Below are 19,996 nucleotides of genomic sequence, written 5' to 3'. Positions count from 1 at the left end.
ACTTGTTGGATTTGGATTTTCTATTAATGTAATTGATGTTTGATGTCTTTTATTATGAATTTGAGTTGTTGATTTTCTCTCCTTGCAATTTGTAGTTGGTAGATTTTACTATTTCTTGTCATTTATTATGCTTTCCTTTTATGACTTCCAAGTGTTTGACAAGATGCTTGGTTGAGTAATTAGGCAATCTTGAGTCATGAAAACCCAACTTATGTTGGTGATTTAGAGTTGTTAGCTATTATGATTTCCATTGACTCTAATCTCTTGCTAATCCAATTAATGAGTTGATTAGAACATTTGGATTGAGATTAGCTAGTCTTGTTAGACTTTGTCTCATCGAAGATAACCTATATCTTCTTCCATCATTCGGGATGACGTAACAAGATAAATTCTTTTTAATTATTGTTATTAGTGACTAGGGTGGAAGGCCTATGATCTCAATTCTTGCCATGAATGTCTATCTTTATTAATTTCTTTTCTTTATTTTGATTTCTTTAATTGCTTGCTTGATTTACCTTTAGTTCCAAGGGTTACCTGAAACTGTAGGTAGATCTCGGATGAGATCTTCTGTGCTGGACGGAGATGACGTGTCCGGCTGGCTGATGATAGCCGGAGCTGTTGTGTCAGACTTGTTGGACTGGCTTCACTTCTGATCCGTGGTCACCGGAGGGTGGGGGGTACCTGCAAGAGACTCCGATGCTTAAGTTGGCATGGGTATTAAGCAGGTTTATTGTAGAATCAGAGTATGAGTTATACCTGGGTGCTCTAGTGTATTTATAGTAGTTGTAGAGTGACCTTTCTAGATAAGATAAGTTGGTTATCTTATCTTATCTTTATCTTTGAGTTGAGGTCAGCTTATCCTCAAGGGAACCGCCTTTATCTCTATAGGCTTGGATTATCTTTGGATTTGGGTCGTGTTCCTCTATTTGGGCCCTTTATTGGGCTTTCCTGTCGATTTGGCCGACCTCTTTTGAGAAGAGGTCGGATAGCCTGACTTGAAGAGGTCGGTCGCTTTGTTACTGAACATCCCGGGTCGGATAGCTCGACCCAGGGTGTGAACAGTGCCGCTGCTTGAGCTCGGTCTTCTGCTTTGAGGTCAAGTCCTTAACTTCGATCTTTCTCTAGTGAAACCGAACTCGAGCATTTTGTCGATTCCTTTCTTTCTAGAACCTCTTTTGAATGTGGAACGCCTTCCTCTAAGAGCGCGCACTTTTATATTAGCGCTTTGTTCTTGGGAACGTGCGAGGGTTTAATACCTTCATTAATTGGTATTAATTGCCCCGTTTCCCTTGGCTTTATTTTGAATTTTTGCAATCGAAAAATGGTTTCTCTTCTTTGTCTTTCTTCGTAACTTCACCCTTTACTTTCTCACTTTTGTTTTTGCCTGCATTTTGCTTTTCTCGCGTTGCAGCATCATTTGGCGATTTTGGGTGATTCCATTTTTTCCTCTTCAATCTCCTTCGAAGCTTCTTTCTTCGTTCAGGTTGGTGTTTCTTCCTTTCTCTTTTTCACGTCATTTTCATGTATGATATTGAGAAAGTTTTGATTTTGGAGAAAGTTTGGATCTTTTTGCTTCTGCCGCGCCTGATTACTGTTGTAATGTGTGTTCTGGGAGTTTCTTTGTCTTTTGCATGATCCTTTTCGCCTTTCCTGTTGTTTGATGCTTCTAGGGCTTTGCTTGTTCTACTGTCGCTTCTGTCCGATACCCAGAAAAACTGCATCTTTACTCACTTAATCGAAGATTGCTCCTTGGTTTTTTGCCCTGTTGATAGCTTTTCCTGTTTGCTGTGATATTTGTTTTGGTTTTTGTTTGATTCTGAGAAAAGGTTGCGCCTTTGGCGATTTCTGCTTGGCATGATGCTTTTTGCTGATAGATTGTAAAAAGATAGTGACTTTTTGTGTTCTGGCTTTCTTTTCTGAAATGTCTGTTATTTGAAATCTTGTTTTTGTTTGAGAGATGTCGGGACGTAAGTTGTGGATTTTTCCTGAAACCTTGCTTTGTTACTGCCTCCAAAGGATGCCCTAGGACTTTGGTTTGAGTCTTGGGGTTTTCCTTTTCTATTTGTTCTTCTGTATACTAGTCGAGTTATTTTGCCCCTCGTCCGAGATGTTTTTTGGTAATCCCATCTTCTTTTCTTATTGTAGGATAAGTTGGCCTCATGTCTTCTCGCAATAACATTGTAGAGATGTCTTCTAAAGTTCCTGAGGGGATGTCTGATTGGCTGGACTCCCTTGTCTTGATGTGTGTCTCTGTGGTGGACGCTGATTTTTGTGTAGAGCTGAGGAAACGTCATAGGATTTGTGGTAGCAGTGCCCGGGAGAGAGATTATGAGCTTGTAGCGCCCGATTCTGATGAGAGGGTTTGTTTTCCTACTTCGGTCGAGGGGGAGCGTCCCTTTTTCTATGCCTATGAATATTTCTTCAGCCAGTTGGACATTACCTTTCCTTTTACTGCTTTTGAAACCGATTTGTTGTGGTCTTGTAATATTGCCCCATCCCAGCTTCATCCGAATTCCTGGGGTTTTATCAAGATTTTTCAGCTGCTTTGCCAAGAGTTAGGCATAATACCTTATCAGACTCTTTTCCTCTATCTTTTTGTTTCTGCCAAGCCCGGAGGGTCTTTCAAAAAGAAAGTTTCCTGGGTTTCTTTCAGGTCGGCCCAAGGGCATAAAGTTTTTGCCATGTATGATGAGTCTTTTAAAGATTTTAAGAATTATTTCTTCCAAGTCTGTGCTGTTGAGGGGGCCCGCCCCTTTTTTCTTGATGAAAATGATGAGCCTGCCTTTCCTCTAGAATGGCAAAAGAATGTGAGAGTGTCTCGCTATACCTGGGAGATGCTTGACGAGGTTGAACGAGCTTTTGTAGTTGTTCTTGAAGATTTATGGGGGAAACCACCCCATCTTGATACAAAAAAGTTTTTGAGTGACCCGTCTTTGGTTCGAACTGTTTTAGGTACTGTCCGACTTGTTTATATACTTGCTTTTTAGTTTTACTTCTTCTTTTTGTGATTGTAACCCATTGCTGTGGTCGATTATGTATTTTCAGAGATGTCAAAAAATAACGATTCTCTGAAGGCCTACAAGAAAGCAAAGAAGGCTGCAACTGCTCAAAATATCTCAGCCATGGTGGCGGGAGAGGGATCTTCCCAAGTTCCGGTGAAGCTGCCTGTGCCGAGTTCTCTTGGCCCGAGGAGGGTAATTCCCACTCCTAGGGTTCACCTGGCCGAGCCTCCGCAGTCTTCCGCTGTTACTTCTGGTGCTCCTCCCAACAAGAAACAAAAAACAATTGAGCCTTTCAACATTGATGCCCCTGATTTTGACTCAGTCGAGTTTGTAGATCAGCAGATCGGTCCATACGGTGTCCTTCCTATGGATGATGTATCACTTCTTCGTCATTTGGACTTTATAACTCGGAGTAGTATAAAAATGTCACATATGGGAGCTGCCTAGTACCGAACTGCTCAAAATCTTCCTCTCCATGCCACCAATGCCTTCATGGAGGAGGCAAAACAGGAATTCGACTGGATGAAGGGCTTGAAAGAGGAGCATGAGGTGAAAGTAGCCAAACTGGAGAAGGATCTAGAGAACGAAAAGGCTAGTTCTCTTGCTCTGACGGCTTCTGTGAGATTGGCCGAGGACACTGCGTTGAGGCATAAAGATAGTTATGTCACGTCTTATCGGGAGGTGATACGTCTGAGGGAGGAGTTGGAGTCTGCCCGAGTTGACTATTTCGAGCTCCAAGGTCACCTTGTCGGCAGTGTAAACGCTGCTTATGATAATTTGAAGGAGCAGGTTCAAGTTCTCGCTCTTGAGGTTAATCTTACTCTTTTTAGCTTGGACAATATTTGTGAGGGATGGTAAGATTGTTCCCGACGATCACGATGATGATGATGTCGAACCTCCCTCTGCGCCTGCTGCTAAAGTGTCGACCTCTATAGTTCCTCCTGCTGGGATTGCTCGTCCAGAATTAGATCCTGATTGTCAAATTCTGAATAGGGACGACGGTACGGTGGATGCAGTGCCTCTCCAAACTCGCCCTCCTTCACCCCAGACTGATGCCACCGAGAAGGCTCCCGATCTTAACTAATTTTTCTTGGATGTTTGTGTAGATAGCCCGACTTGTGGGCTTTTTAAACTCTTTATTTCTGTAATTTGAATATTTTGCTGACTGTTGATACTCCTTTTGGTTGCTTGTTTAGCAACTTTTTATTTTGAAAAAACAACAAGTAGCTTTCAAGCTTTGGGCCTGATCTTGAAGCTTGGTTATAATATTGCATTTTATATCATGCTTGTTTGCACTTGTTTTTGGCACCTTTCTGGGTTTTGAGAATGCCGAGGCCTTGCTACTCGGCCTCTTTGGATTGCTTTGTACTTATTGCTTGTAGCTTGGATCCTTTGCGGATGTGTGGATCCAACTCGTGTTTCGGTTTTCTGGCTCTTACTTGTGTTTATTTCTGGTCATCCATAACCGATTTCTTTACATTGGTCCTCTTTCCAGTTATTTTTGTAGTCCTCTTTTTTGGACCTTTGTCAGGTCTCTTTCAGGGACTACTTTTATAACTTGTCTGTTGTAGGAGACCGACTTTTTTGCGTCGTCCTTTTCTAAGTTATTTTTGTAATCCTCTTTTTTGGACCTTTGTCAGGTCTCTTTCAGGGATTACTTTTATAACTTGTTTGTTGTAGGAGACTTATTGTGTAATCCTCTTTCTTGGACCTTTGTCAGGTCTCTTTCAGGGATTACTTTTATAACTTGTTTTTCGTAGGAGACCGACTTCTTTATGTCGATCTCTTCTAAGTTTTTTGTAATCCTCTTTCTTGGACCTTTGTCAGGTCTCTTTCAGGGATTAATTTTATAACCTGTTTTTCGTAGGAGACCGATTTCATCATGTCGATCTCTTCTAAGTTATAGCAATTCCTCTTTTATATGGTTGGTCAGACCTCTTTCCAGGGATTTGCTGATAACTTGGGTTGACTCGGTCCGACTTCTTAACGTCGGCCAGTCTTTAAGTTATTATTTAGCAATCTATAAGACCTCGTCAGGTTCTTTTTCTGGATCACTTTCGATAACTTCTTGCATTATTCTGTGTTCATCTTGCCAATTTGTAGAAGGTGGTTACTATCTTTGTTTGGTCGATCTTTAGATGAATCGCGTTTTCATGTCTATTGGTCTTTATCGTGATCGTGCAGTGAATCTGTTTTTCACTTTTCTGCCGATCTGTTGCTTTATAATCGGATGATGAATGCTTCAGATTAATGCGTCTTGAGAAGTTGTAGAATATCTAAAATATATTTTATTTAAAAGAAAGTTCAAATATATACATGTGGTAGTTTTTCATTCCTGTAAGTCGAATAGTTTGTAGGGCCTAGCTTGGTACCTCATTAAAAAACCTTTTCAGGAAAAATAGTGTACCTTATCCCAAGATCCTTTATCATTCCTAACTATAGTACCTTCTTAGGTTGCAGGCGTGCCACGATCTGGGAAGCTCTCGCCCATCGAGTTCAGACAGTCTATAGTAGCCCTTCCCAAGTACTTCTATGACTCGGTAGGATCCTTTCCAGTTTGCTGCCAGCTTTCCTTCTCCAGGTCGAGTTGTTCTGATATCATTTCGGATTAAAGTGAGGTCATTTTCTACGAAACCTTGCGGTACTACCTTTTGATTATATCTCGAAGCCATTCGACATTTTAATCCTTCTTCCCTGATCCGAGCTCTTTCCTGGACTTCCGGGAGTAGGTCGAGTTCTTCCCTTTGCAGTTGGGAGTTGGCTTCTTCATTGTAGTGTACTACTCTAGGCGACCCTTGCTCAATTTCTACCGGATCATTGCCTCCGCTCCGTATGCTAGTCGGAAGGGTGATTCCTTTGTGGTAGAATGTGGCGTTGTCCAATATGCCCATAGGACTTGTGGGAGTTCCTCAGCCCAAGCTCCTTTTGCATCCCATAATCTCCATTTTAACCCGGCCAATATGACTTTGTTGGCAGCTTCAGCTTCTCCATTGGCTTGGGGATGTTCAACAGAGGTGAACCGGTGCTTTATGTTCAAATCGGCTGCTAATTTTCTGAAGCCTGCATCTGTGAATTGGGTGCCATTGTCTGTGGTGATGGAGTATGGGACCCCGAACCTTGTGACAATGTTTCTATATAGGAATTTTTGACTTCTTTGAGCAGTGGCGTTGGCTAGGGGCTCTGCCTCAATCCATTTTGTGAAATAGTCTACTCCGACTATGAGGAATTTGACTTGTCCTGATCCCTGGGGAAAGGGTCCGAGAAGATCGAGTCCCCATTTTACAAATCGCCAAGGCGAAGTTACGCTGATGAGCTCTTCTGGCGGGGCGATGTGAAAGTTGGCATGTTTCTGGCATGAGGGACATGTCTTTACAAATTCTATAGCTTCTTTTTGTAGAGTTGGCCAATAAAATTCCGCCCGGAGTACCTTTTTGGTGAGGGCTTGTGCCCCAAGATGATTGCCACAAATGCCGCTGTGTACTTCCTCTAAAATTTCCCTTGTGTTAGAGGTCGGCACACATTTTAACAACGGTATTGAAATTCCTCTTTTGTATAAGGTGTTGTTTATGATGGTGTAGTACTGTGCCTCTCGCTTTAATCTTTTTGCCTCCTTTTCATCTGTGGGGAGTGTTTCTGTTTTGAGATAATTAATTATGGGGTTCATCCATCCTTGATTCTGACCTGTTATGGCTAGGACTTTTTCCGCTTCCGAGATTGACGAGTCTTGTAGCATTTTCTGGATGAGGCTTCTATTGTTGCCCCCTGGTTTGGTGCTGGCTAGCTTTGAGAGTGCATCAGCTCAGACATTTTGTTTGCGGGGTATGTGGCAGATCTTATATTCCCCGAGTTGTCCGAGCTGTTCCTTGGTTTTATTGAAATACTTTTTCATGGTGGGATCTTTGGCTTGATAGCTCCCCGTTATTTGTGAGGTGACTAGTGAATCGCTGAAGATGTTGAGTTTTTGAGCTCCAACCTCCTTAGCCAGCTTCAAACCAGCTAGTAACGCTTCATATTCCGCCTGGTTGTTTGAGGCCGGGAACCCAAATTTGAGGGAAAGCTCAACTTGGGTTCCTTGGTTGCTTTCTATTATCACACCTGCACCGCTTCCAGTATTATTCGAGGACCCGTCCACGTAGAGATTCCATTCTGTGGGGGTTTCCAGGGTATCTGTGAATTCTGCAATGAAGTCGGCCAAGTACTACAATTTGATGGCTGTCCGCACTTCATATTGGAGGTCGAACTCGGATAACTCGACTGCCCATTGTAAAATTCTGCCTGCTAAATCTATTTTCTGCAATATCCCTTTTATGGGCTGGTCGGTTCGAACCTTAATAGTGTGAGCCTGGAAGTATGGGCGAAGTCGTCGAGATGTCAGTATGAGAGCATAGGCAAACTTTTCTATATTTTGGTAGTTCAACTCGGATCCCTGCAGCACTTTACTAATGAAGTATACAGGTTGTTGCTCTTTGTCGTTGATAAACTACTATTTCATGGTTTATCTTGTGCTCAATTGAGTGGTTTTTATCAACACTTTACCCACTTATTCATACTATTTGCATGGTTTTACATTTGCCTTCCTAATTATGTGCTTTGATTGAAAACATGCTTCTTTGATCTTATATTTGCTTATTATTAATCCTCTCTTATCACCATTAGATGCCTTGATATGTGTGTTAAGTGATTTCAGAGATTACAGGGCAGGAATAGCTCAGAGGATGGAAAGGAAGCATGCAAAAGTGGAAGGAATGCAACAAGTTGGAGAAATTGCTAAGCTGTCCAGCCTGACCTCTTTGCACTCAAACGGCTATAGCTTTAGCTACAGAGATCCAAACGACGCGGTTTCAGTTGCGTTGGAAAGCTAACATCTGGAGCTTCAATTTGATATATAATATATTATAGTCTCCTTAATGCTAGATGACGTGACCGCGTGATCCATGCGGCCGAGTCGCAGTGACGGAAATCCAGCGTGGCAAAATTCGAAACCAGCGAATTCTGGAGTGTTTCTAACCCAGTTTGCGGCCCAGAAAACACAGATTAGAGGCTATAAAGTGGGGGACTGCATCCATTCATGAAGAGGCTCTCATAATTCACAATTTTAGGAGTAGATGTAGTTTTTAGAGAGAGAGGTTCTCTCCTCTCTCTTAGGATTAGGATTTAGGATTTCTATTAGTTTTAGAGTGACTCTCAATCCCAGGTTCAATGTTCTTTTATTTCTTTTCTCAATTTTGTTTATGACTCTCTATGTTTAGATTGATTTTCTCTTTAATATATTTTTTGAAGTATTTCAGACTTATGATTGCTCCTTTTTATTATATAAATAATTTGGATTTTTCTCTTTTGGCTTTGGTTGAGACATTGGTAACTCTTGAGTTATCAAACTCATTGTTGATTAAAAATTGGAATTAATTTGTCCACTTAACTTAACTTCATAGTTAGAGGTTAATAAGGTGGGGGAAGAATCCAATTCTCATCACAATTGATAAGGATAACTAGGATAGGACCTCCAGTTCTCCATACCTTGCCAAGAGATTTTATTATTGTTAATTTATTTTACTTGTCATTTAAATATACCTGTGCCCATTGCCCAAACTCAACATTCCCCAAAAACACACTTTTTCATAATCAATAATAAGAACACCTCCCTGCAATTCCTTGAGAAGACGACCCGAGGTTTGAATACTCGGTTATCAATTTCAAAGGGGTTTGTTACTTGTGACAACCAAAACGTTTGTACGAAGGGATTTCTGTCGGTTTAGAGACTATATCTACAACGCGACTGTTTTTATGACATTCTTTACTGGCAAAAATCCTGACGTCAAAATGGCGCCGTTGCCGGGGAATTGCAAACGTGTGCCTTATTATTGGTTATTGTAAATATTTTTTGCTTTTTGTTTGTTTATTTGTTTTTATTTTTGTTTTTATTTTTGCTTTTTCATAAATTAAGAGGTTATTGGTTTTTATTTTGTTATTACAAAATTTTTCAAAAATTTGTTCTTAGTGTTCATCTTGATCTTCGAGTTGTTCTTCGCGTTCATCTTGACCTTCAAGCTATTCTTAGTTGTTTTCTTCGTTTTGATCTAAAAATTTGAAATTTGGTGTCATTTTTTTTTATTTTTCTCTTTCCTCATTAAATTCAAAAATATTTGTAATTAATTTTTTCGAAAAAAAAAATATTTTTAGATTTTTATTTTTAAAATTTTTATCTTATCTTATCTTATTTCAAAAATCAAATTTCAAAATTCAAATTTAAGAATTTTCAAAATTTAAATTTAAAAATTTTCAAATTTCAAATTTCAAATTTCAAATATTCAAATTTAAAATATTTAAAATTCAAATTTCAAAATTTCAAATTTCAAAATTTCAAAATTTAATTTTCAAATTCAAAATTTAAATAACCTTTTAATTTAAATTTGTTTTTATTTTCATTTTTATTTTGCTACTATGAACTCTCACCCCTTTGGCTATGAGTCTGGTTACAATTATGTTGCAGGAAGAAGAAATTACAATGAGAACAGGCATCAAGGTTGGAACAATCAAAGATGGAAGGAGCCACAAGGATTTGATCAACCCTCATGGCAACAACCACCTCCAGTGGACTATCAACAACCACCACCAGATGCCTATGAACCCTTTCTTTAACATGACTTTGGACCACCATACTCACAAGCCCCTTTCCACCATTCACCTCCATATGACCCTAACCCTCAACCACCATACCAACCACCTTATGAGTCATATGAACCATATATAGAACCACCCCAATTCCAATCCAATCACTCCCAACCACCACCACTTTCTTTTGTATCATGTCCAAGTCCGGTAACCCGAGAAGCAGAGGATCGCCTAAGGGAAACAGTAATTAAATTTCAGGCAACTGTTCAACAACTGGGGCAAGTATTAATTCAATGGGCTTCTAGACACTTAAATACACAAGGATCAGCCACAGCCCCACGTGGACAGTCTAGTGAAGAGCATAGCATGAAGGAGATACCAGAAACCCCAGTGGACAAGACAGAGAATGAATTCGTACTAGAACAAGTAGAAGAAGTTGTCATTGTTCAAGAAAAAAAGTTGGTTGAAGATCTAGGAGATGCAGAACCTCCATGGGAAAGTCAAGACATAGAGCCTCCTTCCAAGACGGTTGAATTTGATGCTAAGGAGGGTATACAACCTCCAAGGCATATCACAGTTGAAGACTTGGAAGAGGTTGATCAAGAGATTGAGATTCAAGAAGAGGAAGCACAACCTCCCATGCCCTTGGAAAGCAATGAAGAGGAGATTGAATTGAAAGAAAGATACCAAGAGGAAGAGGTTGAAATTGAAGAAGCTTGCAAAGAGGTGGTAATTATCAGAGAAGAGCACAAGGGAGTGGAACTTGTAATTTCATTAAAAATACCTCCCCCTAAGTTGCCATCATCCTTCACAACATTCAAGTGGGTAAATTTCATATCTCCTAGCTTTCTAATCCTACTTGAATATGGGCTACTGGAGACGGATGGTCAACTTAGAGCTCTTTGTGGCATTATGAATAAGAGGAAGATGGTCAGTGGTAAGAATTATCCTGCAAGGTTCATCATGGTTGGAAGCTTTATGTTTAAATGCAAAGGTTGGTGTAAAGCTCAAATGAATGGGTCTAGGAAGTTGATTGGCCACTTACGTGAGAATTCAGACTGCTTGCCACCCGAATGGAACAATATTTCTCAACCAAAAGACGGGTCCAAGGGCAAGGTCTAGGACCCCGGAATCCATTCTATCAATAACCACCCTTGGGGCCTGGTCACTTGCTTTAACTTACTTAAAGGCTTTCTGCGCCTAGTTTGGAATCCCTGAGGTTACAGGAGATACAAACATTGGTGGAGATTTCTGGATCAGTACAAGCACAAGCCACCATAGCAGGAAGCTCATCAAATGTCCAACTTAAGGACTATAACTAAAAGTGCTAGGTGGGAGACAACCCACCATGGTATGATCGTCCTTTTTTATTTTTTATTTAGTTTTATTTCTTTTCTAGTTTTATTTTATTTTATTATATTGAATCTGGAGTTTTGCATCACATTCATATTAACACTGTATTCTGCATTTTCTTTTCAGATTAAAAAAAAAAAAAGCGAGCACGCGACGCGACCGCATCAGTGACGCGTCCGCGTCGCAAGGAGAGGGGAGAAAATAAAACGAACAGAGAGTTTCGCAGGAGCAGTGCTGGAGGCGTGCCAATGGCACAAATCACCCCACGCGACTGCGTCGCCGACACGTCCGCGTCCCATGGGAACTTTGGCCTCCCACGCGACCGCGTGACTTGAAAATTTACGTCAAAAGGGTGCATGACCGAAAGTTATGCTGGAGTTGGGCTGGACTCGTGCTGGAAGCCCAAGCCCTCCCACGCGAACGCGTGCCCCACGCGTCCGCGTCACCTGACTTCTTGCGCACCACGCGACCGCCTCACTCACGCGTCCGCGTCACAAGCGGCGCACAGATTATCCAGATCAGCCAAATTTCTTATCTTTTCTTCTCTAATCCTTATTTTTCTTATCTTTTCTTATTTCTTTCTTCTTCCTTTCTTATTTTCTTTCACTTCCATTCTATTTTATTTCATTTATTTGCATACTTTCATTCATTGTATTATTTTTATTGGTGTTAGAATTTTATTTGAGTCATTATTCCTCATTATATGTTTGACAATTATTATTATTTTCTTTAAAGGATTGCTTGCATGTTCACTGTAATACTTTCTATACCTTCTTCACCATGCATGCTATGTCTTTGTGAAAAAGCTCATATGGCATTATGCACTTCTCTATGTTATTCTACTATTCAATGCTTGCTTTTCATAAACTCCCTTTACTATTTTAATTGAATATAATTGTCAATACAATATGGTACTTTATTACAAGTAATTCTTGGTCTATGCTACTCATGCCCTTTTCCGGCATGCCAATAAACACCCTGCATCCACTTATCTTTCGATGCACTGGCTATTTTTCATTGCTGACTTTTCACATGTACTCGAGAGCATGTGTTAATGTCAATTACATCCTAATGTGCATCCATCACCACTCTTCCATTCTCTTCCTTGCTATATATCTATTGAATTTAATTTACTTTCTCTTCCCTTCTTCAGGATGGCCACTAAGGAAGGAAAGGAACAAAAAAAGAGCCCAGCTGAGAAACCACAACCCGTCCACCTGCACATCTTAGCATGCACCGAGGACGGTGCAATCTTTAAGTGTGGGGAGGTCAATACCGATCTCCATGGGTTAGTACTTTCCTGTCTCAAACACCAATATTTTATTTTCTTTGTTAATTATTGCATTTGCATATTTAATTCCATGTTTATTTGATTTTTGCATTTAGTTACTGCTTGGTTAAAATAATAAGTTTCTTCTTAAGATCCTATTTTTTGAAAATTTTTACTAATTTAAAACCAAAATTTTTGTGTTAAACTAGTTTGAAATTGTATTTGGAACATGATTTTTGAGCCAAAGAACACACAACCTGTGAGACTTTGAGCTTATTTACATGGTTATACTATTTAACCATAAATATTTTATTCCTGTGTGTTTCCTTCTCTATGATTGTAATCTGTATTTTGTTCCAGTCTATATGTCCTTTATTTAGTGTATTTAGATGTTTGCATATGATTGAGGCCATTATTTGATTTTAGCTCACTTATCCCAAATAAGCCTACCCTTTAAATCACCCTTGTCAGCCACTTTGAGCCTTTTAACCCCCTCTTGTTCTGTATTTTACCACATCACTAGCCTTAAAGCAGAAAAACAATTAAATATCCCAATTGAATCTCTGGTTAGCTTAAGATAGTGTGTTAATTAAGTATGGGAAAACTGTGGGAACATGGGTTAATAAGTATAATGTTTCTAATTTATTTGAATATCAGGAATTTGGGAACCTACTCATGAAAAACAAAAATTGAAAAATAATAGAAAATCCATGTACATTGATAAGTTATGTTTGTTTCTCTACAAAAAAAAAAAAAGAGAAAAAAGAGAAAAATCCAAAAATACTCAATAAAATAAGGGGACAAAACTACCCCAATATTAAGTTTAATAAAAGATCAATGCACATGTGATAAAAATTAAAGAAAAATTTGGTACATGAGTATGGGAATTATACAAAAGTGAGAATTATGGGTAGCTAGGTATGATTTTAAAGTTATATAGAGTGTATGTATGTTCGGTGAGAGCTTGGCTAGTCAAAGATTCAATTTATAGCTCACTTAGCCATACATATACCTTTACCCTTACCTTAGCCCCATTACAACCTTGAAAAAGACCTCATGATGTTTGCATTGGTACACTAAATTTTTGTTGATTGGTTAGATGAAGAACAAGGTTTAGAAAGCATGATTAGGGAAGAGTAGAGTGAATTACCCTATACACTTGAGAGATTAGAGTGATATACACTACCAGTGAGGGTTCAGTGCTTAATTCTATGTTCCCTGCTTTCATGAGGTATCTTCTTACAAGTTTACTTGTTTTCACTGTATGATTTGAATTAGTGGAATTTGATTCATAATTGTCTTGGAGAATTTATTTACTTTTAACCAAGTAGGTAGAAACATTTTTTGCATGTAGTTGCATTCATATAGATAGGTTGCATTTCATGCATTCTACCATTCCTCTTCATTTCTTTATAGTTTCTCTTGAGCTTAGCATGAGGACATGCTAATGTTTAAGTGTGGGGAGGTTAATAAACTACTATTTCATGGTTTATCTTGTGCTCAATTGAGTGGTTTTTATCAACACTTTACCCACTTATTCATACTATTTGCATGGTTTTACATTTGCCTTCCTAATTATGTGCTTTGATTGAAAACATGCTTCTTTGATCTTATATTTGCTTATTATTAATCCTCTCTTATCACCATTAGATGCCTTGATATGTGTGTTAAGTGATTTCAGAGATTACAGGGCAGGAATAGCTCAGAGGATGGAAAGGAAGCATGCAAAAGTGGAAGGAATGCAACAAGTTGGAGAAATTGCTAAGCTGTCCAGCCTGACCTCTTTGCACTCAAACGGCTATAGCTTTAGCTACAGAGATCCAAACGACGCGGTTTCAGTTGCGTTGGAAAGCTAACATCTGGAGCTTCAATTTGATATATAATATATTATAGTCTCCTTAATGCTAGATGACGTGACCGCGTGATCCATGCGGCCGAGTCGCAGTGACGGAAATCCAGCGTGGCAAAATTCGAAACCAGCGAATTCTGGAGTGTTTCTAACCCAGTTTGCGGCCCAGAAAACACAGATTAGAGGCTATAAAGTGGGGGACTGCATCCATTCATGAAGAGGCTCTCATAATTCACAATTTTAGGAGTAGATGTAGTTTTTAGAGAGAGAGGTTCTCTCCTCTCTCTTAGGATTAGGATTTAGGATTTCTCTTAGTTTTAGAGTGACTCTCAATCCCAGGTTCAATGTTCTTTTATTTCTTTTCTCAATTTTGTTTATGACTCTCTATGTTTAGATTGATTTTCTCTTTAATATATTTTTTGAAGTATTTCAGACTTATGATTGCTCCTTTTTATTATATAAATAATTTGGATTTTTCTCTTTTGGCTTTGGTTGAGACATTGGTAACTCTTGAGTTATCAAACTCATTGTTGATTAAAAATTGGAATTAATTTGTCCACTTAACTTAACTTCATAGTTAGAGGTTAATAAGGTGGGGGAAGAATCCAATTCTCATCACAATTGATAAGGATAACTAGGATAGAGACTATATCCAAACTCAACATTCTTTACGAAGGGATTTCTGTCGGTTTAGAGACTATATCTACAACGCGACTGCTTTTATGACATTCTTTACTGGCAAAAATCCTGACGTCAGTCGTCCTCTCGAACTAGTGGTGAGGCTACTGCCCAACTTCCTACCGCAAGGTACAATACGAGTGGTTCTTCCTTTTGTGGTCGAGTTAGGATAGGTGGTCGCCCCAGGAAACTTTTGAAATCTTGGAAGGCTTGCTCGCATTCCATTGTCCATTCAAAGTTCTTTCCATTCCTTAGAGTGGCATAAAAAGGAAGGGATCTTACTGCTGATCCCGCTAGGAACCTAGACAAGGCTGCCAACCTCCCGTTGAGTTGATGTACTTCTTTGACACAGGTTGGGCTCTTCATGTTGAGTATGGCCTGGAATTTATCCGGATTTGCCTCAATTCCTCTTTGTGTGAGCATAAAACTCAAGAACTTGCCTGCTTCTACTGCAAAAGTGCATTTTGCGGGATTGAGGCGCATGTCATGCTTCCTTATGGTGTCGAACACTTAGGCCAGGTCGGACAATAATGTCTCTTCACTTTGTGTCTTTATTAACATGTCGTCCACGTAGACTTCCATGATTTTTCCGATATGATCTGAAAAGACTTTATTCATTAGCCTTTGATACGTAGCTCCATGATGAGCGGATAATTTATACGCTTTTTGGCATTGTTTTTAGTATGTTTTTAGTAGAATCTAGTTACTTTTAGGGATGTTTTTATTAGTTTTTATGTTAAATTCACATTTCTGGACTTTACTATGAGTTTGTGTATTTTTCTATGATTTCAGGTATTTTCTGGCTGAAATTGAGGGACTTGAGCAAAAATCAGATTCAGAGGTTGAAGAAGGACTGCTGATGCTGTTGGATTCTGACCTCCCTGCACTCAAAGTGGATTTTCTGGAGCTACAAAACTCAAAATGGCTCGCTTCCAATTGCGTTGGAAAGTAGACATCCAGGACTTTTCAGAAATGTATAATAGTCCATACTTTGAACGAGTTTAGACGATGTAAAAGGGCGTTGAACGGCAGTTCTACGCTGCTGTCTGGAGTTAAACGCCAGAAACAAGTCACAAACCAGAGTTGAACGCCAGAAATACGTTACAACCTAGCGTTCAACTCCAGAAAGAGCCTCTCCACGTGTAACATTCAAGCTCAGCCCAAGCACACACCAAGTGGGCCTCAGAAGTGGATTTATGCATCAATTACTTACTTCTGTAAACCCTAGTAGCTAGTTTATTATAAATAGGACTTTTTACTATTGTATTAGACATCTTTGGATTATATTTTGATCCTATTGATCACGTTTGGGGGCTGGCCATTCAGCCATGCCTGGACCTTTCACTTATGTATTTTCAACGGTAGAGTTTCTGCACTCCATAGATTAAGGTGTGGAGCTCTGCTGTTCCTCAAAGATTAATGCAAAGTACTACTGTTTTTCTATTCAATTCAACTTATTCCGCTTCTAAGATATTCATTCGCACTTCAACCTGAATGTGATGAACGTGATAATCATCATCATTCCCTATGAACGCGTGCCTAACAACCACTTCCGTTCTACCTTAGATTGAATGAGTAACTCTTAGATCTCTTAATCAGAATCTTCGTGGTGTAAGCTAGATTGATGGCGGCATTCATGAGAGTCCGAAAAGTATAAACCTTGTCTGTGGTATTCCGAGTAGGACTCTGGGATTGAATGACTGTGACGAGCTTCAAACTCGCGAGTACTAGGCGTAGTGACAGACGCAAAAGGAGGGTGAATCCTATTCCAGTATGATCGAGAACCTCAGATGATTAGCCGTGCTGTAACAGAGCATTTGGACCATTTTCACAAGAGGATATGATGCAGCCATTGGCAAGGGTGACGCCTCCAGACGATTAGCCATGCAGTGACAGCGCATCGGACCATTTTCCAGAGAGGATCAAAAGTAGCCATTGGCAACGGTGATGTCCTTACATAAAGCCAGCCATAGAAAGGAGTAAGACTGATTGGATGAAGACAGCAGGAAAGCAGAGGTTTAGAGGGACAAAAGCATCTCCATGCATTCATCTGAAATTCTCACCAAGGATTTACATAAGTACTTCTATCCCTATTCTATTATTTATTTTTGAAAACTCCATAACCATTCTATATCCGCCTGACTGAGATTTATAGGATGACCATAGCTTGCTTCATACTAACAATCTCTGTGGGATCGACCCTTACTCGCGTAAGGTTTATTACTTGGACGACCCAGTGCACTTGCTGGTTAGTTGTATTGAAGTTGTGAATGAAAAACAATTCATTAAGACGTGCGTACAGAGTTTCTAGTGCCGTTACCTGAGATCACAATTTCGTGCACCAAGGTTTTGGCGCCATTGCCGGGGATTGTTCGAGTTTGGACAACTGACGGTTCATCTTGTTGCTCAGATTGGGTAACTTTCTTTTCGTTTTCTTTTCAAAAACTTTTCAAAAAACTTTTTCAAAAATATTTCAAAAAAATTTCTCCTTTGTTTTTGAAAAAAAATTTAAAAAAAAAATTAAAATAAAAATGTTTTCAAAAATATATTTTTCTTTAGAGTTTTTAAGAATGAATTCTAGTGTTTCATGAAGCATGTTGAAGCCTGGCTGGCTGTAAAGCCATGTCTAATCCTTCTGGGTAGGGAATGTCAGGCGTGTCATGTCTGAGTTACATACTAAAGCTTGGCTGGCTATTAAGCCATGCCTGACCCTTTGATTGGAGCTTTAGACTAAAGAGCATAAGATTCCTGGAATTCATATTAAAAATTTTGGGATCCTTATTTTTCTTTTTCAAACTGATTTTCGAAAAAAAAAATTAAAAGAAAATACAAAAAAATCATAAAATCAAAAATATTCCATGTTTCTTGTTTGAGTCTTGAGTTAGATTTAAAGTTTGGTGTCAATTGCATGTTCATCTTGCATTTTTCGAAAAATTCATGCATTCATAGTGTTCTTTATGATCTTCAAGTTATTCTTGGTAAGTCTTCTTGTTTGATCTTGATGTTTTCTTGTTTTGCATCTTTTCTTGTTTTTCATGTGCATTTTTGCATTCATAGTGTCTAAACATGAAAGATTTCTACGTTTGGTGTCTTGCATGTTTTCTTTGCATATAAAAATTTTCAAAAATATGTTCTTGATGTTCATCATGATCTTCATAGTGTTCTTGGTGTTCATCTTGACATTCATAGCATTCTTGCATGTATTCATTGTTTTGATCCATAACTTTCATGCATTGCATCATTTTTCTTGTTTCTCTCTCATCATTAAAAATTCAAAAATCAAAAAAATATCTTTCCCTCTTTTCTCTCATAAATTCAAAAATTTGAGTTGACTTTTTCAAAAAATTTTTAAAATATAGTTGTTTTCATGAGTCAAATCAAATTTTCAATTTAAAAATCTTATCTTTTTCAAAATCCTTTTCAAAAATCAAATCCTTTTCACTTTTCTTATTTATTTTCGAAAATTTTTAAAAATATTTTTCCAAAATCTTTTTCTTACCTTTATCACATAATTTTCGAAAATAACATCACCAATTAATGTTTTGATTCAAAAATTTCAAGTTTGTTACTTACTTGTTAAGAAAGATTCAAACTTTGAGTTCTAGAATCATATCTTGTGATTTCTTGTGAATCAAGTCATTGATTGTGATTTTAAAAATCAAATCTTTTTCAAAAATAATTTCAATCATATCTTTTCAAAAATATCTCTTTATCTTATCTTTTTCAAAATTTGATTTTAAAATATCCTTTCTAACTTCTTATCCTCTTATCTCTTCAAAATTGATTTTCAAATTTGTTTCAACTAACTAACTAACTTTTTGTTTGTTTCTCATCTTTTTCAAAACTACCTAACTAACTAACTCTCTCTCTCTAATTTTCAAAAATATCTTCCCTCTTTTTCAAAATTTCTTTTTTTATTAACTAATTGTTTTAATTTTTGATTTTAACTTTCAAAAAATTACTAACCTTTTTCAAAAAAACTATTTTCGAAAATCACTAACTCTTTTTCAAAAATAATTTTCGAAAATTCTCCTTCTCTCTCATCTCCTTCTACTCCCTATTATTATTTTTCTGTCCCTCTTTTTCATATGAGCAGGAGCAAGGACAAGAACACTCTTGTTGAAGCAGATCCAGAACCTGAAAGGACTCTGAAGAGGAAACTAAGAGAAGCTAAATTACAACAATCCAGCAAGCACCTTTCAGAAATTTTCGAACAAGAAGAGGAGATGGCAGCCGAAAAGAATAATAATGCAAGGAGGATGCTTGGTGACTTTACTGCACCTAATTCCAATTTTCATGGAAGAAGCATCTCCATTCCTGCCATTGGAGCAAACAATTTTGAGCTTAAACCTCAATTAGTTTCTCTGATGCAGCAGAACTGCAAGTTTCATGGACTTCCATCTGAAGATCCTTTTCAGTTCTTAATTGAATTCTTGCAGATCTGTGATACTGTTAAGACTAATGGAGTAGATCCTAAAGTCTACAGGCTCATGCTTTTCCCTTTTGCTGTGAGAGATAGAGCTAGAATATGGTTGGACTCTCAACCTAAGGATAGCCTGAACTCTTGGGATAAGCTGGTCAAGGCTTTCTTAGCCAAGTTCTTTCCTCCTCAAAAGCTGAGTAAGCTTAGAGTGGATGTTCAGACCTTCAGATAAAAAGAAGGTGAATCCCTCTATGAAGCTTGGGAGAGATACAAAGGACTGACCAAAAAGTGTCCTTCTGACATGCTTTCAGAATGGACCATCCTGGACATATTCTATGATGGTCTGTCTGAATTAGCTAAAATGTCATTGGATACCTCTGCAGGTGGATCCATTCACCTAAAGAAAACGCCTGCAGAAGCTCAAGAACTCATTGACATGGTTGCTAATAACCAGTTCATGTACACTTCTGAGAGGAATCCTGTGAGTAATAGGACGCCTATGAAGAAGGGAGTTCTTGAAATTGATACTCTGAATGCCATATTGGCTCAGAACAAAATATTGACTCAGCAAGTTAATATGATTTCTCCGAGTCTGAATGGAATACAAGCTGCATCCAACAGTAATCAAGAGGCATCTTCTGAAGAAGAAGCTTATGATCCTGAAAACCCTGCAATAGCAGAGGTAAATTATATGGGTGAACCTTATGGAAACACCTATAACCCATCATGGAGAAATCATCCAAAATTCTCATGGAAGGATCAAAAGCCTCAACAAGGCTTTAATAATGGTGGAAGAAATAGGTTTAACA

The 19,996-nt window shown here is 38.5% G+C and overlaps 1 non-coding gene across 1 annotated transcript; it reads right to left on the bottom strand.

The window, feature by feature from the left end:
- Positions 1-19,386: 19,386 nt before the first annotated feature.
- Positions 19,387-19,494, bottom strand: LOC112787584 (small nucleolar RNA R71). The gene has a single exon (XR_003194990.1). It is a non-coding gene; the product is annotated as a small nucleolar RNA R71 (small nucleolar RNA).
- Between the last annotated feature and the right edge of the window lie 502 nt (positions 19,495-19,996).

This window comes from Arachis hypogaea, chromosome 20 (assembly GCF_003086295.3).
Source record: "Arachis hypogaea cultivar Tifrunner chromosome 20, arahy.Tifrunner.gnm2.J5K5, whole genome shotgun sequence".
NCBI classification, from domain to species: Eukaryota; Viridiplantae; Streptophyta; class Magnoliopsida; order Fabales; family Fabaceae; genus Arachis; species Arachis hypogaea.
This window is presented reverse-complemented; position numbering and strand designations above follow the sequence as displayed.